We start from the raw sequence: 27263 nt of genomic DNA, 5'->3' as shown, positions 1-27263 counted from the left end.
GTGATCCGGAAGTCACAGCACAACTTAATGGAAGTCTATAAGAGCCAGGAGGAGAATATCATAGACTTGCATTGAGAGCTTGTGACCTTTATCTCTGACTTCTGGTAACTACTTAGCCTAATTGCACCAATGTTCTGTCATGGCTAGGTGAGTTTGGGAGGATTTTCCGGGTATAGCAGCAGGCACCAGTCACCCATCCTACTCCACCACCCATGCTCAGCACACTCGGCAGACTTCTTTAAGAATATGGATTCTTTGAATAATGTAACATTTCTTGTCCAGTTGCAGACAACTGGTAAATGTGGATAGAGAAATCTAAAAGACTAAGTTTCATTGTGTAGATAACCTGGATGCAGCTCATCATACATATATTCAGCTATTTGCTCTAATATAAGAAAAATCATAGTCGCACTTCTTTTCCGATCATTTATCATATGGGAAACAGATTGATTCTTTCACAAACTACATGTTGTGCTGTCTCATTATTTTTTCAATAATCTCATGTTCCCATCGGGGCTCATTATGGATCCATTGCAGAAGTGGACAGGTAGGGACTGTTTATAATTTTAGTGTTTTTAACCTTTTATTGACAGAGCCTGTTTGGGCCTCAGTGATGCAGTTTTTTTCCTCTACACATTTCAGCAGCAATACCTTTTTTTTAATTGACATGGCTGTATTGGCTCTTGATTTAGGTGGAAGTAAAAGTTTGTGTTTTTTTGGTGGTGCTTAAGAGTGACATGATATTATTCATTTTTTTTACAATGCGCATATAGAGAAACTGATTTTCTGGATTGTTTTTTATTATTCTATAATTTATTTATTTTGATAATGGTTTCAAGAGGTTGTTCACTGCTGGGCATCCATTTTAACAGCTAAAGTGCCACAAATAATGAAGTAAAAATAGTATATAGAGTGGTTTGCAAAAATATTTACCCCCTTGGCATTTTTAGTGTTTTGCTACCTCACAGCCTGGAATTTCCCTGTTTTGTTTTTTTTTGAGGGTTTGCATCAGTTCATGTAAAGAACATGTCTACAACTGTGAACATTTGGTTTTATTTTTATTGTGAAGAAAACAACAAATAGAAAAAAATAACTAAAAACTTCAGTGTGCATAACTATTCACCCCCTTTGGTCAGTACTTTGTAGAGCTTCCTTTTGTGGCAATTACAGCTGCAAGTTGCTTTGGATAAGTCTCTATGAGCTTTCCACATCTGGCCACTGGGATTTTTGCCCATTCCTCAAGGCAAAACTGCTCCCGCTCCTTCAAGTTTCATGGTTTCCTCTGGATAACAGCAATCTTCAAGTCTGACCACAGATTCTCAAATGGATTAAGCTCTGGGCTTTGACCCGGCCACTCCTAAAACATTTGCACTTTTCTCCTTAAACCACTTGAATGTTGTTTTAGCAGTATGCTTTGGGTCACCGTCTTGATGGAAGGTGAACCTCCGTCCCAGTCTCAAATCACTGATAAGACTGAAACAGGTTTTGTTCAATAATATCGCTGTATTTTGCACAATCCATCTTTCCCTTGACTCAGACCATTTTCCCTGTCCCTGCTGCTGAAAAACATCCCCACAGCATGATGCTACTTCCACCATGTTTCACTGTGGGGATGGTGTTCTTGGGGTGATGAGCTGTGTTGGTTTGGCGCCAGACATAGCATTTACCTTGGTGGCCAAAAAGTAAAATTTTGGTCTCATCTGACCAAAGCACCTTCCTCCAGACATTTTGGCAAACTCAAAAGAGCCTTACAATTTTTGTGTCTAAGTAAAGGCTTTTTTTGCCTACTCTTCCATAAAGGCCACCTCTATGGAGTGTACTGGTTATTGTGGTCGTATCAACAGATACTCCAGTCTCTGCTTGGGAACTCTGTGCTGCCTCTCTGTTAATGCCCTCCTGTCTTGGGCTGAAAGTTTTGCTGGGCGGCCCTTTCTTGGCAGGTTTGTTGTGGTACCATGATCTTTCCATTTGATGATAATGGATCTGATTGTGCTCCGGGGGATCATGAGAGATTGGGATTTTTTTTTATAACCCAACCCTGACTTGTACTTCTCAACAACTTTGTCCCTGACTTGTCTGGAGATCTCCTTGGTCATCATGGTGTTGTTTAGTTAGTGGTGTATCTTGCTTAATGGTGTTGTCGCCTCTGTGACCTTTCAGAAAAGGTGTGTATATACTGACAGACCATGTGACTGTGACGCCCTCCCTGAGCGTTGGGGTTTTACTCGGCCAATGTATGGTGGTGGTGTGGGATGTCGTCGTGGCCGTGACCCGGTCCGTGCCCAGGGCTGTCACATAAAAAATGATCGGCTTTTGGTTGAGTGGTTGTTCGACTACGCCACCTGTGGTTTCTGGTAAAGGCCACCAGCGCCGCAACAGTCCTCCGAGGCCGGTGTTCCGGCAGCTTGGTTGGTACTACTCCCCACAGGCGGAGTAGGCCTCAGGGCAGTGTTAGAAGAGCTGTGTGGAGGGATGGTGGGTGCAGTGCCGCGCAGGAATGAACAAACAGAGGCGGTAAATGAAGTCATCCAGGATTTTACTCACTTTAGATGAACTTTAGCCGCAAAGCTTCCCTCTGCTGCACACGGTGTCCTGCGGCCACCAGGAAGGGGGTTCAGCACTTCCCAGGTAGATCTGGAGCACCTGTCAAGACCCCGTTGGTGTGTTCCTCTCCTCCTCCTCCTTCTCCTTCTCCTCCCTCTTGTGTTCCCCCTGGGATCCACTAAGCCGCTGGGCTTTTCCAACAGTGACGTGAAGTACACAGTCAGATATCGGGGGCCGGTCACCCCTCTTGCAGCAGGAATCCCTCTGGCTAGGCCAGAGTGAAGAATACAGGTGGCGACTCCGCTCCGTCCGTATCCCCCTGGGATCCTTTTGCCTGTGGAGCCTATCTCCTCTGCTCCCCTCCAAGGCCTTCTTAGAACGGGACCCTGACCGGGCAGAGACACTGGTTAACTCCGACCCGCTCCTCGTCTCGAGGCCTGAGAACGAGGACCGTGAATCTTCAGCCAGCTACAGACTCTTTGTGGACCCTGACAGAAGACCACAATCAAAGGACCTTGAACTTAAGATGGCCACCTATTATAAATGATTCTATAAGTGCTTCCTGTAAGTGTTTCCTCCACCCTCACCCACTACTAGGTTCCCCCTATCTTTGGTTCCCCCCCCATCTCCTCTATCCCGGAACGGGGCTGCACCCTGGTGCATTTAGGCCCCCTGCAGGACAGGAGTGGTGTAGTGTTGAGTGTGAAGTGGGGTCCTGGGTGATGCTCCATCCTTACCTGGAAGAGGAGATACCACACCTCATCTGAGGTGCAGTACCCCTGTGGCGACTGAACCCTCAGGGGCGCTGTCATGGTACATAGTTTTCCCTGTCCTGCATTTCTGTATAAAATGTCATGATGTGATGTAAGTACCCATGGCCTTTCCCAGATCTTTGTTCCTCAACCATAATTTAACGTGGGCTTGTGTCAACACTGCTAGAGGACTCCCCATTGTTCTCTTAAGCAGGGGGAGAACTCACAGTACACATCTTTATAGACACATCGGAGCCATGCCATGGACTAAACCATCGACTAGGAGGGGGGAAACCTCTCCTCCCCTACCCTTGGGCTGTTCCCGGTAGCCCAAGACAATGGACTTATGCGTGACCAGTGTTGTGTTGGGAGATCTCTGGAGGAAGAAGAGTGGGGGCTCTTAGCTGCGGCAAGACCTCACGCCCGTTGGTGATTGTGGACTTATTATGGACCTTAGGAATAACATGGATTTTTGATTTGGTATGCTGCCCGCCTTAATAAACCCCGTTGGATCGTTCTTAGTCCGGTGGTCTCTTCTTGCTCTGCCGCATACCCCGTCACAAAATGGTTGGCAGCGGTGGGATCAGAGCAGAAGGAATGGAGGACAATGGCCCATCAACTGCTGGAACCAGAGCCTCAGAGTACAAGAACTGGACTGTGGTGAGCTTACAAACAAAGGCCCGTGAACTGGGGGTCAGCTACAAGGGACTCTCAAAGGAGCCGCTAACTGAGGCTTTGGAAGGAGTTTGCCTGCAAGAGGACGCTGAGGAAGCTCCTCCACGGCCAATGGAGGAAAGGCGACAGGCAGAGGTAAATACCCAAAAAAGTCAGTGGGCTGTGTGGTACGAAGAGGAGATGGCAATGATGGGAGAGGAGGTCTCCATAGACTATAAGATGGAGGTCATGCGAGGAGCTAAGGAGATGGCATTGCTGGAGAGGCAGATAGCTTTGGAAGCAGCTAGAAGCGCCAGACAGACTGTAACCCCAGCACCCACCATGAGGGAACTCCCCAGAGTGTCCCGCAAAGATTTCAAGCCGTTCCAGGAGGCTGCAGGTGACATTGAGGGCTTCTTCCAGGACTTTGTGCATCAGTGTCGATTAATGGAAGTCCCAGAAAGGGAGCGAGTCCGACATCTGGTGGGGCTCTTAGAGGGTGGAGCTGCCGCAGCCTATAGAGCTATGGACCCTCGGGGGGACTGTGAGTATGCAGACATTAAACGGACTATTCTGGAACACTACGCTGTGACCCCAGACACTTATAGGACCCAGTTTCGTACTTTGGCCTGTGATGAGGAGGCGTCCTTCAAGATGTATGCCACAGACTAAAACAAATATGTCATCGCTGGCTGGAGGGAGAGGAGGCCTTAACTTGGGGGTCCTTCCTCCAGGTCATCTTGAAAGAGCAGTTTTACTTCAAGTGTCCCGCTGAGATCCGAGAATGGGTGCGTGAAAGGAGACCAGCCACGATGGAGGAAGCTGCAGCTCTAGCGGATGAGGGTCTCACCATCAAGCCTTTTTTAAAAAACTACTACTCAGTGAGAAAAGAACTACCAGCCCCCCGACGATGGCGGGCCTTGGTCCTTCGGCCTCCCATACTCACCATCCCAATAGACCATCCACTCATGATGACCTTCGTGTGACAGTGCCTCGCATTACTCCTGCTCCGCCTTTGGGACTACGACGTGGAGGAAGAGTCCCAGAGCGCAGATGTTATAGATGTGGGCAGCCTGGGCATCTGCAATTCCAATGTCCAGGTGTTCGGAGGCAGGACAACTACAGACTGCCTTTGCCGGTTCATTATCTACAGACACCCTCACCAGGAGAAGAGCTGGATTCAGTCCCTGACGACTTGCCAAGTGACTCCGATACCCTGGCTCCCATACCAGGAGTCTATGGGGTGCGAGCCCCAGCCACCTGTTCTTCTGACCGTCAGCACAAACATCTACAGGAGGTCGTGCTGGAAGGCCAAAAGGTTGTCGGCTTCCGTGACACTGGGGCTTTTCTCACCATAGCCGATCCCCGCGTACTTCAGCCAGAAGCAATTCAAAAGGGACCAGGAATTGCCATTGAATTGGCTGGAGGCACCCAGAGATATATTCCAAGAGTGAGGGTGACCCTGGATTATGGCTTTGGGGCCAAACAATGCGTGGTCGGTGTGATGAGCGGCCTCCCCGCAGACGTTCTTTTAGGAAATGATGTGGGACATCTGCATTGCCACTTCGTCGGTGCGGTAACCAGAAGTCAAGCCAAGAGAGCAGCAGATGGGGACGCATACAACTCATCCATGGAAATGAGGCCACCAGAACCGCCGACACCGCCGGTGAGTGATTCTTCTTGTGGGGACAATGTGAGTGATACCTGGGATAGAGTTCAGTTTCGACAAGAGGTCGATACTGACCCCACCCTAGCTAGTTTTAGAGCACGAGCTGAGACAGGGCAGCTAGGGGAGAACAGGGAAAGGATTATCCGAGAAAATGGACTTTTGTATAGGGTTACCAATGCTGCCTCCCCAGATAAGCCCTGGACTTGTAACAAACAGATGATTGTTCCTCAGAAATACAGGATTCCCCTACTACACCTTGCTCATGATATCCCTACTGCTGGCCATCAAGGCAAAACCCGCACCGAGAGACGATTAACTCAAACCTTCTATTGGCCAGGGATTTCTCAGGTAGTGGCGCATTTCTGCCGAACTTGCGATATATGTCAGTGTAGAGGGCGACCCGGAGATCACCCAAAGGCCCCTCTGCAACCACTCCCTATCATAGAAGAGCCATTTCAAAGAGTAGCTATCGATATCATTGGGCCTCTAGCTAAGCCAAGTAGATCAGGAAAGCAGTACATTCTCACTGTTGTGGACTACGCCACCCGATATCCGGAAGCTGTGGCCTTGTCCAGTATTTCTGCAGCCAAGGTGGCCGAGGCCCTGGTTACCATTTTCACCAGAGTAGGATTTCCCAGTGAGATCTTGTCGGACCAAGGCTCCCAGTTCGTGTCAGAACTAGTCCAGTGTCTGTGGCGCACCTGTGGAGTACGAGCGATTCGAACGACACCGTATCATCCACAAACAAATGGACTTTGTGAACGATTTAACGGCACTCTGAAGAATATGCTGAGGGCCTTCACGGACAGAGATTCAGACTGGGAGAAGTACCTGCCCCATTTCTTGTTTGCCTATCGGGAAGTTCCTTGGGAGTCCACCGGGTTTTCCCCCTTTGAACTCCTCTATGGAAGAAAGGTCCGAGGACCCTTAACTCTGCTCAATGAATACTGGGCGGGGCAAGTTGAAGATACAGGAGCCCCTGTTGTCCCTTATGTCCTAAAGCTGCGAGAAACCCTGGCTCAACTTGCTAGTTTCGCCCAGAGTCATGTGCATATGGCTCAAACCCGACAGAAGACCTGGTATGACCGTAAAGCACGCTATCGGGAGTTTGTAGAAGGACAACCGGTCTTAATGATTATTCCCCATCCACAAAATAAACTGCAGACCACGTGGGAGGGTCCCTTCCGGGTTCTCAAGAAACTAAATGACACCAATTACCTTCTTGCTCTAGATGATCAGGGACTAAGACAAAAGACTGTCCATGTGAATATGATTAAGGAATACCACGACCGGAACCTTCCAATGATAGCAAGCTGTCGGCTAGCTTCAGAAGACGGTCCCGAGGAAGAGGACTCCCTACCGGATCTCGTGGAAGCCCTGAGAGCCCCGTCCACTATGGAACAGGTTCCTCTGGGAGATCACCTGGACCCCTTACAGAAAGACCAGATGCTGGGAGTGCTTCAACAGAGACGGGCTGCTTTCTCATCTCAACCAGGTCGAACCACCGTCACCCAACATCATGTAGACACTCAGGGTATCCGTCCCATACAACAGGCTCCTTACCGGGTACCTGAATCAGTTCGAAACACCATGCAGCACGAACTAGAGGAGATGTTACTGCTAACAGTGGGGTAATCCAGGCCTCTCATAGCCCTTGGGCCTCTCCTGTGGTGTTAGTACCAAAGAAGGATGGGAGTACTCGATTTTGTGTGGACTACAGACGACTTAATGACCATACTGTCAGTGATCCTTACCCAATGCCCCGTATTGACGAACTTCTAGACCGAATGGCTGGATCCCGATATGTCACTACCTTAGATCTCAGTAAGGGATACTGGCAAATTCCTCTGACAGAGGAAGGGAGAGGACGGTCCGCTTTTATAACCCCCTTTGGTCTGTATGAATTTCTAAGCATGCCTTTTGGAGTGAAAAATGCCCTGGCAACCTTCCAGAGAATGGTAGATCAGATCCTCCGGGGATGTGGGGACTTTGCTTGTGCCTACTTAGATGATATCGCCGTCTTCAGCCAGACGTGGGAGGAACATCTGAATCAAGTAGCTGTTATTCTTGACCTGATTCTTGCAGCCGGCCTAACCATTCGACCCGATAAATGTCAATTGGGGATGGGTGAAGTCCAGTACCTAGGGCATAGAGTAGGGGGAGGGAAGCTCCGTCCAGAACCTGCAAAAATCCAGACTATTAGAGACTGACCTGTACCCCAAACTAAGAAACAAGTTATGGCTTTTCTGGGCACTGCTAGCTACTACCGAAAATTTGTTTCTCATTTTAGCACTGTGACCAAGCCTCTTACCGACCTGACCAAGAAAACGATGCCCAGGCTGGTAATCTGGACTCCAGCCTGTGAGGAGGCTTTTAACCGGCTGAAGGACGCCCTGGTCTGTGACCCTGTTCTGGCTGCTCCGGACTACAAGAGGCGATTCATTGTGCAGACGGACCCCTCTGCTTATGGATTGGGAGCTGTACTCAGCCAGGTGAATGCTGCGGGGGACGAGCACCCCGTCGCCTACCTCAGCAGGAAACTTCTGGACCGAGAAGTAGCTTATGCAACTGTGGAAAAAGAATGTCTGGCTATAGTGTGGGCCCTCCGGAAACTAAAGCCGTATCTGTATGGACGAGAATTCACTGTGGTTACTGATCACAATCCCCTCACTTGGCTGAACAAAGCCTCTGGGGACAATGGACGCTTACTACGATGGAGCCTGGCTCTGCAGCCCTATAACTTTACAGTACAGTATAGAAGAGGCAACCAACACCAAAATGCAGATGGACTGTCCAGGCAGGAGGAGCCCTGAGTCCGGTCAGCCCTGCCTGTGTGTACTTAACAAGCGACCTGTAGAGGTCCCTCATACGTACACAAAATTGGAGGGGAAGGAATTGTCATGGTACATAGTTTTCCCTGTCCTGCATTTCTGTATAAAATGTCATGATGTGATGTAAGTACCCATGGCCTTTCCCAGATCTTTGTTCCTCAACCATAATTTAACTTGGGCTTGTGTCAACACCGCTAGAGCACTCCCCATTGTTCTCTTAAGCAGGGGGAGAACTCACAGTACACATCTTTATAGACACATCGGAGCCATGCCATGGACTAAACCATCGACTAGGAGGGGGGAAACCTCTCCTCCCCTACCCTTGGGCTGTTCCCGGTAGCCCAAGACAATGGACTTATGCGTGACCAGTGTTGTGTTGGGAGATCTCTGGAGGAAGAAGAGTGGGGGCTCTTAGCTGCGGCAAGACCTCACGCCCGTTGGTGATTGTGGACTTATTATGGACCTTAGGAATAACATGGATTTTTGATTTGGTATGCTGCCCGCCTTAATAAACCCCGTTGGATCGTTCTTAGTCCGGTGGTCTCTTCTTGCTCTGCCGCATACCCCGTCACAGGCGCCACATGACACTTAGATTGCACACAGGTGACTTCCTTTCACTAAGCATGTGACTCATGAAGGTAATTGCTTGCACCAGAAATCTTTTGAGGTGCTTCATCGCAAAAGGGGTGAATACATATGCACATGCCAATTTTTAGTTATTTGACCCCATAAATTTAATTTATGCCTGTATTTCTCTCACTTCACCAACTTTGACTATTTAGTGCTGATGCATCACACACAATTATACTAAAAAAATATTAAAACACAGCTTGTAATTAAAAAAAAAAAATAGTAAGAAACCAAGGGGGTGAATACTTTTGTAAGCCACCGTATATTAACCTCCCAAACTGGTTGTTCTAGCAATGTCAGGCACTGTGTCTCCCAATGGTCACATGAAATTGCTGTGTCACATGACCGCTGCAGCCAATGATCGGGTACAGCCTTCACTATTCCCTCAGTGCTAAGAAGGGGTTGCCCAGAAGTGAACAATCTTTTAAACTAAATAACTTGTTCTTTACATTTTTTTCAAGTTATTATTGTTTTATGGCTGTATAACAAGCGTATTTTTTTTTATTCAATGCATGCGCAAAAAAGTATTTTATTTAATTTAGCTATTTTGACATTTGCAGATTTTTTTTTGTATTTTTAATTATTCATATTTTTTTTAGACGTTTTTATTTTTTTATTATTAAAAAAAAAATCTAAGGGATTTACATTTGAATTAAAAAAAAAAAATCTTTGCGTGTATTACCATTGTTTTCTAGGCCAATAGGTTGTGATTTGTGTCATTATGACACAGGCTTCTGTTACACCAGCACTTAGTTTACAGACAGCTCTGAGGTCCTTTCAATGTCTGGTTAGCTAGACCCCAATCATATCATGGGAAAAGTCTTTGCTGTAGTAAAGAAGGGTGAAACTAGCAGAATCTAATGTAGATTACTGGATTTATTCTGCTGCACTCTAGAATAGTGCTCCTTAACCCCTAAAGGACCAGGCATAACTTGGTCTTGATACTTTTTTTTCATTGTCACATGCCTGGTGACATAGCTTTTTTATTTTCTTGTAAATGTAGCTGTATAAAAGTTTGTTTTTTGTTTTTGCAGGAAGAGTTGTATTTTTTTTTGCTAGTTTTTTAAACACCACCATTCAGTGTAATTAACATGCTACTTTTTTCCTGGTAGAAAAGGTATTCAGCCCACCATTGTGTGATTGAGATGTAGATTGGAGCTCGGACATCAATTCAGCCCCAGTGCCACATTTGGAAAAGTAAGGATAAGTCCAGCTTCACGAACAAAACATCTTCATTTATTAGTGTAAGTACCAAATTGGATAACATATTAAAATCCTCGTGACGTCTAATATTTTTAGGTGCTAATGGCACCCATTAATCATGATTAAGGGTGCCTTGAGCACCTGAAACGCGTAGACGTTACTAGAATTTTAACATGTTATCCAATTTTGCACTTACACTCTAATAAATAAAGATGTTTTGTTTGTGAAGCTGGACTTATCCTTACTTTTTATGCAGGATGATATAATAATGAGAATATCAAAAGTATCTACCTTTTTTTGCTGCTTTCGCTAAAATAAACTCCTCTTTAAAAAGGATAAAAAAAATCACAATTTTCACCATGCATTTTTTAGTTTTCTGTAGACAGAGTTGCGTGAGGGCTTATTGTTTTTACAGAACATGTGTTTGGCTTTCACTGGTAACATTTTTTGGATAAAAATAATTTTTTGATCACTTTTAGTTAATTTTTTTTTGTAGGAGGATGAGCAAAAAAACTGCAATTTTGGCGTTTTGTGTAATTTTTTTTCTGTTCTCATCGTGAGATAAATAAATATAGTCTTGTAGCACGGGTCGATACAATTACTGTCTAATCAGCTTTCACAAGATTGTGAAGCTGGCTGTCACACAGCCAAACTTCCCAAAGAGAAGATGAACATGGTTTATTGCCATGTTTACCCTCTCCATCTTTGTATACCCAGCGCTGTGTATGTAGATTAAGAAGCACTCACCATGCTTTCATCTCCGAACCCAGTGAACATGTGATCACTGGGTGCAGGGAGGGAACAGGAGCTGCTGGGTCCTAGAAAACCCAGATATCTCTGCTTTGCAGCCAAGAGGCTGACATTTCCTTGTAGCTGGGGCTAATATATCAGCTCCTGTTAAAAAAGAAATCAACAGCAACAAAAAGAATGTATTGATATTTTAAAATGCTAACTCACCCCCAAGAATTCTTTTAAGATTTTATGGGGGATACAGTGTATAAAGTAAGTGAAAAAATGAATAAAAATAGAAAAATAACAAAACATAAGTAAAAAAAAATCTAAACTTAAAAAAAAGACACTGCCAGTCTAAATCGCTGTTTCCAACCCCGCCCTTATCGAAAAAATACATCCAATAAATAACAATAATTTCTATGAAAATGGGAACACAAATGTTTTTGGCTGTGCTTTGTGGTCATAAATAAAAAATAAACCGAAAAGTAAAGACTAATTTCCATTTCTTTTTACGTTTTTCTCCCTATATCAGATCAGTAAAATAAAGGAATATAAAAATGACCTCTCAGTTAAGCCCTGTGTGTCGCAAAATAAAGAGGCAATAATTATTTGAAAATCTGAACGTGAAAAAATTGTAAAACCATTAAAAGCTGAAACAGTCCCCAGTTAGGAAGTGGGGAGGGGTAAATGGCCCAGCCATGAACTGTTGAAGGCTGAGTTCACACGATGCATTTTCGCAACGATTTTCCCGCCTCGGAAATGCTGCGAAAACGCTTGATAATAGGCCTGCCATGCATAGCAATGCGAATCTGGATGAGCTGTGCACATGATGCGGAAATTTCCGCTCCGGATTCGCATTGCATTAAAAAACGCAGCAGGACCATTTCTAGAGCGATTCCTCAGCGAATTCGCGCACATTGAGGTCCATTGAAACCCAGCAAACCCGCAGGTATATGTGGTTTTGTTGCGTTTCAATTAAAATCAATGGTCGCGAATTCGCCGCAGAAACGTGCTGCGTGTGGTGCCTGGGGTGGAGAGGAGGACTAAATTCCTCTCATCTCGACAGTCGCTCCCGCTGATAACAGCGGGCACGGCGTGGATGGGAGGAGCAGTAGTCTTCCCATCCAAGCCGGCTACCATGCAGTGTAAAAAAAAAAAAAGTAAAACTTAAAAAATAAACCTCTGTACTCACCTGTCCAGTGGCGATCTTCTCCCGGCGGCTGGTGGTATACTACTGGGAGCGGGAGCAGGACCTGCGGTGACGTCAGTATCAGATGATGGTGACGTGAGTATCTGCTGAGCGGTCACGTGACCATCAGCTGAGCGGTGATGTAAGCTCACCAGGGCTGATCAGCTGATCAACCACAGTGGCCTCCTGCAGCAATGTACACTGACAGTGGGTTATTTTACACTCTTGTCAGTATACATTGCTGCCTTCTACAACAGAGACATAAGTGATGGCTGATGTCACTGCTGTAGAAGTATAGAAAAGTAACCTGGCACTCAGAAGACTCTTGGGTTCTTTTATAATTTTAATAAAGTAGTGCAGAAAATAAACAACAGACGTTTCGGTCACATTAGACCTTCATCGGTGTACTACAGAAAGTGAAAAAACGGTAGTGAGTAACATATAGCAGATTATACATAATATAACCAAAATATATATGGTCAATTACCACATAATATGTCATGGGGAATGCATCTATGGAGTACAACAGGGGGAAAAAAGGGGGAAGGGAAGAGGATCAGGATTGAGTAGGGGACAATGGTGAATCTTAGAGTATTTTAAATGAACCTACCAATATGTGGAAGTGGGTGTATTTAAGCAGTGGCCTATAGAGTTCTGTTTGCTGTGGGAATAAAATATAGGTAAAAGTGTCATAGAAATGGACTCTAATGGTAAAAGGAAAAACCATCACTAAAAAGAGTTACCTGTAGATGTCTGCTAGCCGGACACGGTGTCCACCGTTTGTCAGGAGGTATGGTGGAGGGCTAAAGACCTACTACCTCTTAAATATGCAGTGGAGGGGGTTAAAGGTCGCTCATCAACTTAATCATTGGTGCCAGTGGGGTTTTAGCGCGCATATAGAATGTGGAACAGGACCTAGAAAGAGGAAGTAGCGTCATATGACGCTCTGAAGGTCCTGAAAGGAGAAAACCCGGTCACGTGACCGGAAGTGACGTGTGAGTGCGTTCCACAATGTATTGTATGCGTTCCACTGCGTGTGGGGAGCGCTGGAGCCAGAATGACAGGGTGGAGGAACGTTAGGGAGGCAGGTTAGGAGTCCAGGAGGGTAAGGGATCAGGAGGGAGGAACATCACTTAGGATTGGATCTAGAAGAAATCAAAAATACATTTTAGAAACAAATAGGTGTAATCAGCAAGGTATCACATATCTTAGAACATCAGAGGGTTCAAATATATTTAAAAGAGTATCACATATAGACAATTATGGTCATGTTATCCAGATTAATAGTCCCAATAATAAAGGATAATGGTCCCTACAAAATACCATGATGGGATATCCGTGCAAGTTAACATAAATTCATATGTGTCAATGAACAAGAATGTCACAATTGGGGATACATTAAGTGAAAGAGCTGATGTCATATTCCTTATTGAGTCCTTTGGGGGATAATGATTGTAGCTCGTGGATCCAAAATGACTCCCTGTGTTTTAATAAACGAATGCGGTCCCCTCCGCGTCTGGGAGGGGGGACATGTTCAATCACCTGAAATTTTAGTTGTGACACTAAATGACCGGATGCCGCAAAATGTGAGGGAACCGGTAAGAGTAGGTTTTTGCAACGTATTGTGGATTTGTGCTTCGAAATTCTATCCTTGATGCACTGAGTTGTCTCGCCGACATAAATTAGGCCGCATGGGCATTTTAAGATGTAGACCACGTAGGAGGAATTACATGTGAAGTAATCCTTAATCTTATATTGTTTGCCTGATTGTGGGTGATAGAGTCTCCCCGAATGATGTTATTGCACTGGTGACATTGTAAACATGGAAACGTCCCATGTTTAGAGGTGGATAGAAATCTCTGTCTAGATTGAGTGTTTAAGTCAGTACCCAGGTCCCAATTCCACCGGGTCCAACGCATTGTTAGCAACCCTTCCACACGGGACATTAGGATTACTGAGATGAGGAGGAAATTTCTTGACAGGGGTTATCCATCAGCTACATTGTCACAAGCTTTAGAGCCCACTACTCGCCTGACTCATAACCAACGCTTGCCGTTTGTGCACACTTACCATCCAATGGTTTCAATACTACATAAGAAGATTAGACAACACTGGCACATACTCCGAACAGCCTATCCCAAAGTCCCAGAATTCAAAGTCCCGTTTCTACCATGTTACAAAAGATCTACCAATATCCGTGACCGCCTCGTCCATTCCGACATTGGAACCGCCAACACTCAATCTAGACAGAGATTTCTATCCACCCCTAAACATGGGACGTTTCCATGTTTACAATGTCACCAGTGCAATAACATCATTCGGGGAGACTCTTTCTATCACCCACAATCAGGCAAACAATATAAGATTAAGGATTACTTCACATGTAATTCCTCCTACGTGGTCTACATCTTAAAATGCCCATGCGGCCTAATTTATGTCGGCGAGACAACTCAGTGCATCAAGGATAGAATTTCGAAGCACAAATCCACAATACGTTGCAAAAACCTACTCTTACCGGTTCCCTCACATTTTGTGGCATCCGGTCATTTAGTGTCACAACTAAAATTTCAGGTGATTGAACATGTCCCCCCTCCCAGACGCGGAGGGGACCGCATTCGTTTATTAAAACACAGGGAGTCATTTTGGATCCACGAGCTACAATCATTATCCCCCAAAAGACTCAATAAGGAATATGACATCAGCTCTTTCACTTAATGTATCCCCAATTGTGACATTCTTGTTCATTGACACATATGAATTTATGTTAACTTGCACGGATATCCCATCATGGTATTTTGTAGGGACCATTATCCTTTATTATTGGGACTATTAATCTGGATAACATGACCATAATTGTCTATATGTGATACTCTTTTAAATATATTTGAACCCTCTGATGTTCTAAGATATGTGATACCTTGCTGATTACACCTATTTGTTTCTAAAATGTATTTTTGATTTCTTCTAGATCCAATCCTAAGTGATGTTCCTCCCTCCTGATCCCTTACCCTCCTGGACTCCTAACCTGCCTCCCTAACGTTCCTCCACCCTGTCATTCTGGCTCCAGCGCTCCCCACACGCAGTGGAACGCATACAATACATTGTGGAACGCACTCACACGTCACTTCCGGTCACGTGACCGGGTTTTCTCCTTTCAGGACCTTCAGAGCGTCATATGACGCTACTTCCTCTTTCTAGGTCCTGTTCCACATTCTATATGCGCGCTAAAACCCCACTGGCACCAATGATTAAGTTGATGAGCGACCTTTAACCCCCTCCACTGCATATTTAAGAGGTAGTAGGTCTTTAGCCCTCCACCATACCTCCTGACAAACGGTGGACACCGTGTCCGGCTAGCAGACATCTACAGGTAACTCTTTTCAGTGATGGTTTTTCCTTTTACCATTAGAGTCCATTTCTATGACACTTTTACCTATATTTTATTCCCACAGCAAACAGAACTCTATAGGCCACTGCTTAAATGCACCCACTTCCACATATTGGTAGGTTCATTTAAAATACTCTAAGATTCACCATTGTCCCCTACTCAATCCTGATCCTCTTCCCTTCCCCCTTTTTTCCCCCTGTTGTACTCCATAGATGCATTCCCCATGACATATTATGTGGTAATTGACCATATATATTTTGGTTATATTATGTATAATCTGCTATATGTTACTCACTACCGTTTTTCCACTTTTTGTAGTACACCGATGAAGGTCTAATGTGACCGAAACGTCTGTTGTTTATTTTCTGCACTACTTTATTAAAATTATAAAAGAACCCAAGAGTCTTCTGAGTGCCAGGTTACTTTTCTATATGATTACGGGCTTGTAACCCTACCTGGGCACCACCTTTACTCCAGGAGTGCGGTAGTTTTATCTATATAAACTGCTGTAGAAGTGACACAAATCATCGTGGGACACTCATTGGCGTAATCGTGGATTGCGTCGTTGATGGCGGACAGGTGAGGAATATGGTTGTTTGTTATTTTACGTTTTTTTCAGGAGATCAAGGGCTTCGCGGACGGAGAGTAATAAAAAAAAATTGTAGAACCGTGTGTGTTTTATTTCATTAAAATAGTTTAATCTGGCCGTGTGTTAGTTAACGGGACGTCTTATAGACGCCGTCCATTACTAACCTGGGCTTCACGTCAGCCGCCAATACAAGGCTGACTTGAACCCCAACCCCATTACCCCACTTGCCACCGCTACAGGGCAGTGGGAAGAGCGAGGATGCGCCATTTCTGGGACTGCTGAGGTGATATTAATAGCCGCGGAGGGGGCTAGTATTCATGGCCCCTTCCCTAGCTATTAATATCAGCCCGCAGCTGTATAGTTTAGCCTTTGCTGGTTAGATTTTATAGAGGGACGCCACGTCAATTTTTTTCTGGGGTTCCCCTGTAATCTAGCCAGTAAAGGCTAACCAAACAGCTGTGGGCTGATATTAATAGCCAGGGAACATTGTTGGCTAATGGCCCCTTCCCCGGCTACTAATATTAGCCCCCAGCGGTCTGCTTTCCCTATGCTGGTTATGAAAATGATGCAGGAGCCCATACCATTTTTTTATTTTTATTTTAGGCTCTATGCCTACAATCTTGACGTAGCAGCGCTTTGGACGCATATTTTTTGCTGCATCCAAAACTTTGCATTCTATTGAACGCAGGTAAATCCACTTGTGTTCACTGAACTATGCGGATTTACCGAATTCTGTACTTTCTAGTGGTCAAATTTCTGTTGCGAAGACTAGTGACTCTGTAAGAGAATTTGACATGCGGTCCTGAAAGACACACCACATGTCCATGTCTACGGGTGATTCGCAGCCTCTGATGCACGCATAGTGGACATGGAATTTCTGTAGATCCCATCCACTATGCTGTAACATCTGGACGCTGTGGGTTTGATGCTGTATAAACACTCAGCATCAAACCTGCAGCGGCTCCTGATCGTGGCCACGTACCCAAATTCACCCACAGCATGTGAATTTCTGTAGCGGACCTGCTAGTCTTCGCTGCAGATTTTGACCGATTTGAAGTGTCATTATATGCGGTGGATTCACATTTACTGACAACAAAAGTGCAGCATTAGAACACAGCATTTTGGACGCAACAAAAATATTCTGCGTCCAAAGCGCTGCTTGTTGCTGATCTGAGGGACCTAGCGGCTAACAAACCAGCTGTAAGACGTTAATTATGGCCAGGGAAAATGTTTGCCTAATGGCACCTTCCCAGGCTAAAAATAACAGCTCACAGCAGCCACATAAATTACATGAATAGAAATGCTAATGAAGATTGAGTGAATGGGACTAGCTGACACCCAGCTCTTTTGTTTGGTTATGTCAAGGTGTCAATCGGACCTTTTCATGACCAAACTTAATTAAAGTAAAGAGTTAAATAAACACACAGACACAGAGTAAACACTTTATTTGAAATACAACAGACACATTATTTAATCATTTAAATGAACCAATATACTCACCACAGTTCTGATGGTAATCCAAGGGTTTAAGCAATGTCCCACCAAATAACTTTATTTAGCTCCAAAAAGCATTCATTGATGTGCAAAAACGCTTAAAAAAACGCATGTAGAAAACGCGTCAAAAACGCATGCATTTTTCCTGCAAAGGAGATGCAGAAACGTTCAGGAAATTTCTGCTTCAAATACGCATCGTGCGCACATAGCCTAACAAAATCTTTTTTTGTTTGCATAATATTCTCAGAGACTTAACTTTTTCATTTTTCTTAGTACAGAGCTTTATGGGGCTTGTTTTTTTGCTTAACGAAGTGTAGTTTTTATTGATACCATTTTGAGTGACATACAAATTTTTAATCATTTTTGTATTTTTATGGGAGGCGGAATGAACAAAAATAGCAATTCTGTTATAGATTTATGTTTTTGGGATAGGGGTGGATTCGGCATTTACGTGGTGGAATAAGTAATTCGACATTTTTATTGTACTGTTGCTTATAGATTTAATAATACAACATATGTGTATTTTTGGGGGGGGCGGGGGCATTTGTTTTGATAGATAAAAGGAATTTTTAATCTGAAAAATTAAAAAAAAAGTTGAAAAGTCATATAAAAAGTACAAACAGTTAAAAACATTTTTTAATTTATTAATCCTACAAGTGGTGTGCAATATGCGATCCTTTGATCACAATAATACATTGCACTACTCATGTATTGCAGAGCATTATCAAGCCTGTCAGGGTTATACTGACATGCATCCTAATGGACTAATCCTCTTTTAGGCTTTGATTGTTAGCAGTCACACATGCCACTGGTTGCCATAGAAACTATCTGTAACCTGTGATCGCTCTGTGGGGAGCCAATGGAGTGGAAGAGAGAGCAAGCTCCCTCTGTCACACTTCTTACATGCAGCAGTCAATATTGACTCCAGCACATAAATGGATCAGTGCCCACTGCTGTATTTCTGCTAGCAGGAGGAATTGAAAGCTGTTAGTCAGCAGTGAACAATCACTGCATTTTCGCGTCTTTTTGGAAAGTGGCTCATACCATATTAGAATGTGAAAATCTAGTGAGATGACGCGATGTGGCTAACGTAAAAAGGTGGGTTGCTGCTATTAAGGGTAGGGCTCCAGTGTGGCCGTAAACCACAGTGCCAATTAGCCCTGCTGTTTTGTGATTGTTTAAAAAGCGATAGCTTGATTTTGCGTGGGAATAGCTGGTTAACCTGCAAAACCCACAGCCATTAGAATCAGCCATGCACTTTTGTGGGTGAAACACGTTTCTTGACCAAATCAAATCATTGTTTAATTAGCAACTTGAAAAATTCATCACCCAGTCCCTTTTGTTTGGCCTTAGTTTAACACAAATTATACATATTGCTGATCCAAGCTTAACAATTTAAGGCGTTTTCTAAGAATGTAATAAAATGGCCCCTGTCACATAACATCTTCCCGTCCTAGTCATGTGTTTGGACCTCCTGAAGTCTGAAGAAATACTGCCCCCAAGACCTGTGTCTCAACTGACAGAGGAGCTGTATCACAAGCACACATACTGGAGCTGCCGGAGAATGGCTGTGATAGGGAAATATATAAATCTCCTTTGCTGACTGCGCACGAAGGACTGAGGCTGTAGAAAAAAAAATGTTTATGAACAAGCTTGTGGTGTTATTTTGAAACTAACTCTTATATACAGTGGATGAAATACGTATTGACACAGCATCAATTTTCTAAGTACAGTATATCACAAAAGTGAGTACACCCTTCACATTTTTTAAGTATTTTATTACATCTTTTCATGGGACAACACTGAAGATATTACACTTTGATACAATGTAAAGTAGTCAGTGTACAGCTTGTATAACAGTGTAAATTTGGTGTGCTCTTAAAATAATTCAACACACAGCCATTAATGTCTAAACCACTGGCAACAGAAATGAGTACATCCCTAAGTGAAAATGGTCAAATTGTGCCCAATAGCCACTTTGTCTCCCCGGTGTCATGTGATTCATTAGTGTTACAAGGTCTCAGGTGTGAATGGGAGCAGGTGTGTTAAATTTGATGTTATCGCTCTCCTACTCCCTCATATTGGTCACTAGAAGTTCAACATGGCACCTCATGGCAAAGAACTCACTGAGGATCTGAAAAAAAGAATTGTTGCTCTACATAAAGATGGCCTAGGCTATAAGAAGATTGTGAACACCCTGAAACGGAGCTGCAGCATAGTGGCCAAGACCATATAGCGGTTTAACAAGACAGATTCCACTCAAAACTGGCCTGGCCATCGTCAACCAAAGAAGTTGAGTGCACATGCTCAACGTTATATCCAGAGGTTACCTTTTCAAAATAGACGTGAGTGCTGCCAGCATTATTGCTGAGGTTAAAGTGGTAGGTGATCAGTCTGCCAGTGCTCAGACCATACACTGCACATTGCATAAAATTGCGTAGCTGTCATCCCAGGAGGAAGCCGCTTCTGAAGATGACGCATAAGAAAGCCCGCAAACACTTTTCTGAAGACAAGCAGACTACAGTTATATGAAAAAGTTTGGGCACCCCTATTAATCTTAAGCTTAATGTTTTATAAAAATTGGTGTTTTTGCAACAGCTATTTCAGTTTGATATATGTAATAACTGTTGGACACCGTAATGTTTCTGCCTTGAAATGAGGTTTATTGTACTAACAGAAAATGTGCAATCTGCATTCAAACAAAATTTGACAGGTGCATAAGTATGGGCACCCTTATCATATTCTTGTTTTAAATACTCCTACCTACTTTTTACTGACTTACTAAAGCACTTTTTTTGGTTTTGTAACCTCATTGAGCTTTGAACTTCATAGCCAGGTGTATGTAATCATGAGAAAAGCTACTTAAAGTGGCCACTTGCAAGTTGTTCTCCTGTTTGAATCTCTTCTGAAGAGTGGTGTAATGCACACGCCCGGACTGACTGGCTTGTGCGTGTTTATGTAGTGATTCCACTGTGCAATGAACCGGAGAGTGCCTGGAGGGGCGTAACTAAGTATCTGCCCGATCCGACCAAGGTCGCACGACGGCATACGACGCCAGTGCACCAGGGAGGAACCGAGCAGAGGAACCAGGGTCTACTCCAGGTCAGACTCCGGACACGGCTGTTGACCCACACCGGGGAATACAGGAACAGGCAGACTAGAGCGCAGGCTGGGTAGGGTCCAGTACAGACTGGGAGACAAATTCGAAACCGCAGACGCGGCGGACAGGGCAGAGCAAAGCGAAAACCGCAGACGCGGCGGACAGAGCTGAGCAAAGCGAAAACCGCAGACGCGGCGGACAGAGCTGAGCAAAGCGAAAACCGCAGACGCGGCGGACAGAGCTGAGCAAAGCGAAAACCGCAGACGCGGCGGACAGAGCTGAGCAAAGCGAAAACCGCAGACGCGGCGGACAGAGCTGAGCAAAGCGAAAACCGCAGACGCATTGGGGACAGGGCTCTGTACACACGGAACAGACTAGAAGGGAAAGGCGGAACCAGATACCCACAGGGTACTTGCAGAGAAGTAGCGAGTGGACCACAAACTCACAAACGGAAGTACAGTGACAACTAGCAGGAGTTAGGTACGAGTTCAGACTCTGCAGAAAAAGGGAAAGTACGGACATAGAGAAAAACAAAACAGGCTAGGAGAGTATTCAGACAAGAACAGACACAGCAGCAAGATACAGGAGCGGGTTCACACAGGCCTGGAAATACAGCCTCCAGGATAGGCAGAAGACAACAGGCTAGAAGATAATACAGACACGACACAGTTCAGACACGGGAACTGATACCGAAGGCAGGAAGCATAAACGGGACCTGGCATATCAGTGACCAAAGGCCAACTGACAGAACACAATGCTCAGGCAGGGATTCATTGGAGCAGCTGGGTTAAATACCAGATGGCAGACAGCAATAGGCTGAGGACGCACAAGGGGTGTGTCTGCAGCAGGTACAAAAAGCAGGAAGTGATCGGGCGCCGCCCTTAAGCAGCAGACACAGAGGCAAACAGACAGCATGGAGGGAAGCCAGGCTAGCAAACTGGACTGGAGATTAAGTGCGCGCTCTTGCACAGTGGGAGATGGACCACTATGCAAGGACGCCGCCAGGTATGTTACAAGTGGCATCATGGGCTTCTCAAAACAACTGTCAAATGATCTGAAAACAAAGATTATTCAACATAGTTGTTCAGGGGAAGGATACAAAAAGCTGTCTAAGAGATTTAACCTGTCAGTTTCCACTGTGAGGAACATAGTAAAGAAATGGAAGAACACAGGGACAGTTCTTGTTAAGGCCATAAGTGGCAGGCCAAGAAAAACATCAGAAAGGCAGAGAAGAAGAATGGTGAGATCAGTCAAGGATCATCCTCAGACCACCTCCAGAGAGCTGCAGCATCAACTTGCTGGAGATGGTGTCACTGTGCATCGGTCAACTATACAACGCACTTTGCACAAGGAGAAGCTGTATGGGAGAGTGATGCGAAAGAAGCTGTTTCTGCAAGCACGCCACAAACAGAGTCGGCTGAGGTATGCAAAAGCACATTTGGAGAAGCCAATTTCATTTTGGAGGAAGGTCCTGTGGACTGATGAAACCAAGATTGAGTTGTTTGGTCATACAAAAAGACGTTATGCATGGCAGCAAAAAAACACAGCATTCCAAGAAAAACACTGGCTACCCACTGTAAAATTTGGTGGAGGTTCCATCATGCTTTGGGGCTGTGTGGCCAATGCCGGCACCGGGAATCTTGTTAAAGTTGAGGGACGCATGGATTCCACTCAGTATCAGCAGATTCTTGACAATAATGTTCAAGAATCAGTGATAAAGTTGAAGTTACGCAGGGGATGGATCTTTCAGCAAGACAATGATCCAAAACACCGCTCCAAATCTACTCAGGCATTCATGCAGAGGAACAATTACAATGTTCTGGAAAGGCCATCCCAGTCCCCAGACTTGAATATCATTGAACATCTGTGGGATCATTTGAAGATGGCTGTCCATGCTCGGCGACCATCAAACTTAACTGAACTGGAATTGTTTTGTAAAGAGGAATGGTCAAAAATACCTTCATCCAGGATCCAGGAACTCATTAAAAGCTACAGGAAGCGACTAGAGGCTGTTATTTTTGCAAAAGGAGGATCTGCTAAATATTAATGTCACTTTTCTGGTGAGGTGCCCATACTTATGCACCTGTCAAATTTAGTTTGAATGCAGATTGCACATTTTCTGTTAGTACAATAAACCTCATTTCAAGGCAGAAACATTACTGTGTCCAACAGTTATTACATATATCAAACTGAAATAGCTGTTGCAAAAACACCAATTTTTATAAAACATTAAGCTTAAGATTAATAGGGGTGCCCAAACTTTTTCATATAACTGTAAGGACACGGCTTGCTGGAACCATGTCCTGTGGTCTGATAAAACCAAGAACAACTTATTTGGTTCAGATTGTGTCAAGGGTGTGTGGTGGCAAACAGGTGAGGAGTACAAGGACAAATGTGTCTTGCCTACAATCAAGCATGGTGGGAGTGTCATAGTTTGGGCTGCATGAGTGCTGCCGACTGAGGGGAGCTACAGTTCATTGAGGGAACCATGAATGCCAATATGTACTGTGACATCCTGAAGCAGGGCATTGTCCCCTTCCTTCAGAAACTGGGCCGCAGGGAAGTATTCCAACATAATGATCCCAAAACACACCTCCAAGACGATCACTGCCTTGCTAAAGAAACTGAGGGTAAAGGTGCTGGACTGGCCAAGCATGTCCCCAGACCTAAACCCTATTGAGCATCTCTGGGGCATCTTCAAACAGAAGGTGGAGGAGTGCAAGGTCTCTAACATCCACCCGCTCCTTGATGTCGTCATGCAGGAGTGGAAGAGAATTCCATTGGCAACCTGTGAAGCTCCAGTGGACTCCATGCCCATGAGAGTTAAGGCAGTGCTTGAAAATAATGCTAGCCAGACAAAATATTGACACTTTGGGCACAATTTTAACTTAGTAGTGTACTCACTTTTATTGCCAGCGGTTTAGATAGTTATAGCCACGTGTTGAGTTATTTAGAGGGCAAACCAAATTTGCACTGTCATACAAGCTGTTACTCGGACTGTTTTACATTGTATCAAAGTGTCATATCTTTAGTGTTGTCCCATGAAACTATGTAATAAAATATTTACAAAAATGTGAGGGGTGTACTTACTTTTGTGATATACTGTCAATATATTTCTAAAGGTGCTATTGACATGAATTTCTCAACATATGTCGGCAACAACCCATCCAATCCACACAGTCAAATAAATCAAACCGTAGATGTCCATAAATTAAGTTGTGTAATAATGAGAAATGACACAGGGAAAAAGTATTGTACACATGAAGTGAAGAAAGAGAGGTGCAAAAAGCCATGGAAAGTCATGACACTAGCTGAAATCTATCAGAAATTAGTAAGGAATCCTGCCACTTAGTGAAAAATAGTATCAGCTGGTTCAACTGATGGCCTATAAAAAGCTGTCTCATTACCAAAGTGCCACAGAAGAAACATCTCATGATGGGTAAACCAGTGAGCTGTCTCGATTCCTTCGCAACCTTGTTGTTGCAAAACATACAGATGGTATTGGTTACAGAAGAATTTCTGTACTACTGAAAGATCCAGTGAGCACTGTTGGGGCCATAATCCGGAAGTGGAAAGAACATCATTTCACCATAAACTGATCATGACCAGGTGCTCCCCGCATGATTTTAGACAGAGGAGTGAAAAGAATTATCACAAGAGTTGTCCAAAAGCAAGAACCACCTGTGGAGAGATACAGAAAGACCTGAAATCAGTAGGTTCAGTTGATTAAAAGAAAACTATAAATAATGCACTTTACCTCCATGGCCTGTATGTACACTCATCATGCAAAACTCCATTGTGTAACAAAAAGCATGTTCAAGTGCGTTTAAAGTTTGCCCAACAAGATTTAGACAAGCCTGTGAAATACTGGGAGAATATAGTTTGGTCAGATGAGTCCAAAATTGATCTCTTTGGATGCCATAATACACCATATTTGAAGGCCAAAAGGCTCTGCATATCACCCCAGAAACACCTTACCAACAGTGAAGTTTGGAGGTGGGAACATAATGGTGTGGGGCTGTTTTTCAGTATACGGTACTGGCAAACTTCATATGTTTGAAGGAAGGATGAATGGACATTTGTACCAAGACATTCTTGATAAAAATCTGCTGCCATCTACCAGGATGATAAAGATTAAACGAGGGTGGACATTTCAGCAAGACAATGATCCCAAACACACAGCCAAGGAAATTCACAATTGGTTTTAGAGAAAGAAAATAAAGCTGCTAGAATGGCAGAGGCAATTGCCTAACCTGAATACAATAGAAAAGTTATGGAAGTTACTAAAGCTCCATAGAAGGAGCCCAATTGACCATCAGGATTTGAAGAATGTTTGTGTGGAAGAATGGTGCAAAATCACACCTGAGCTACGCATGCGACTAGTTTCTCCATACAGGAGGTGTCTTGAAGCTGTCATAACCAATAAAGGCTTTTGTACGAAGTAGTAAATAAATTTCAGTAAGCGTGTTCAATACTTTTTCCCTGTGTCTTTTCTCATTATTACATATAACTTAATTTATGGACATTTATCGTTTGATTTCTTTGCCTGTGTGGATTGGATGGGTTGTTACCAACATCTGGTGAGAATTTCACTTCAATAGCACCTTTAGAAATATATTTACTTAGAAAATTAGTGATGTGGTCAATACTTATTTCACCCGCTGTACTTATTTATTTTACTCACTTATATAGCGCCATTTATTCCACAGCGCTTTACAGACATCATGGGCACTGTCCCCATTGGGGCTCACAATCTGAATTCCCTATCAGTATGTCTTTGGGTACTTAGTATTTTTTCCATATACATAAGATTTGTTGCTTTTACTTGATATCATGAAAGGAGAATGTATAGTACAATGGTCCAATAATTAAAATTGCATTATGAACTGGCTCATTTTATATTTTTTTTATTTCATAAATACTGTTATAGGATCAAAAAGCCACAGAGATTTTAATATAATTCACTCATGTGTTGTAAAGTTAAAGGGCCTGCTCAGCGTATGCATTGCAGGCATCTCCTCTCATCTTTGTACAGAGAGCTCCATGCACAGCCAATGACTTTAATGTACTGAACATGTGGCCTCCATAGAGAGCCTAGATAAGACAAGAGGATGGATAAACTTGAACCACTGCAAATATTTTCGATTGGCAAGAGTCTAAGTGTTGTACCTGTATATTTATCCTCCTGTCCCCCAGACAACGGGAAATTACACAGACCGTGTGTCTACAGACTTGGATGCAGTGGCGTACTGCGAATGGCGGCAGGCTACACCACTGCTATGGGTCCCGTGACCGGAGCGGGGTCCGTGAGCCGGGAGGGCCCCAAGCAGCGTGGGAATGAGGAGGATAGGTGAGTAGGAGGTTGCGGCGGTGGAGGAGCGGGGCACATGCAGTAGCTGCTGCTGCAGCTACCACGTGTGTCCGCTGCTAAAGGGAAATGAATACTCCCTCTTCTCCACTCCCATGGACGTGGAGAAGAGGGAATATTCATTCTCTTTAGTAGCAGGCACAGAGGAGCCCGCTACTAAAGAGAATTCATATTCCCTCTTCTCCACGCCCATAGTCCCGGCGTGGAGAGAAGTGAATGTGCCGGCAGCAGCAGCTCACCTCGGCGTCTCAGAGCGTGCGCTGCTCAGATGCCGACATAAGCTGCTGGCAGATAGGACACAGCAGCGCTGGAGCTGAGGTGAGGAAGGAAGGTGAGTATAAGTGTTTATTGTTTTATGTGTGCAGTGATTGGGGGATGATGGGGCCACACATACCAGGATTGGGGGATTGAGGAGACCACACATACCAGGATTGGGGGATTGAGGAGACTACACATACCAGGATTGGGGGATTGAGGATGCCACACATACCAGGATTGGGGGATTGAGGATGCCACACATACCAGGATTGAGGGGGCCACACATACCAGGATTGGGCGATTGAGGGGGCCACACATACCAGGATTGGGCGATTGAGGGGGCCACACATACCAGGATTGAGGGGGCCACACATACCAGGATGGGGAAATTTACCAGTAGCTGCTGCATTTCCCACCCTAGGCTTATACTCAAGTCAATACGTTTTCCCATTTTTTTGTGGCAAAATTAGGGGCCTCGGCTTATACTCGGGTTAGCTTATTTAAAATGTATGGTATTTTAAAATCAGTGAGTATGTGGTGCCCATAATACAGCAGGACTGTGGGGTGCATTATACTATATGGGGGCTGCATTTTACCCTATGGGGTGTGTAATATACTGTATGGAAGACTATGGGTAGTGCATTTTATTCTATGGAGGACCATGGGAAGTTCATTATACTATATGGAGGATTATGGGGGGCGCATTATACTATATGGAAGATTATGGGGGGGGGGCGCATTATACTATATGAAGGATTATGGGGGCACATTATACACTGCTCAAAAAAATAAAGGGAACACTCAAATAACACATCCTAGATCTGAATGAATGAAATATTCTCATTGAATACTTTGTTCTGTA

The 27263-nt window shown here is 44.3% G+C and overlaps 1 protein-coding gene across 3 annotated transcripts in view; it reads left to right on the top strand.

The window, feature by feature from the left end:
• The window catches only part of WDPCP (WD repeat containing planar cell polarity effector), a 420756-nt gene that overhangs the window by 321502 nt on the left and 71991 nt on the right, over positions 1-27263 (top strand). The window lies entirely within an intron of this gene.

This window comes from Phyllobates terribilis, unplaced genomic scaffold (assembly GCF_046119375.1).
Source record: "Phyllobates terribilis strain yellow unplaced genomic scaffold, ASM4611937v1 Scaffold_3__8_contigs__length_932513732, whole genome shotgun sequence".
Taxonomy (NCBI): Eukaryota; Metazoa; Chordata; class Amphibia; order Anura; family Dendrobatidae; genus Phyllobates; species Phyllobates terribilis.
This window is presented reverse-complemented; position numbering and strand designations above follow the sequence as displayed.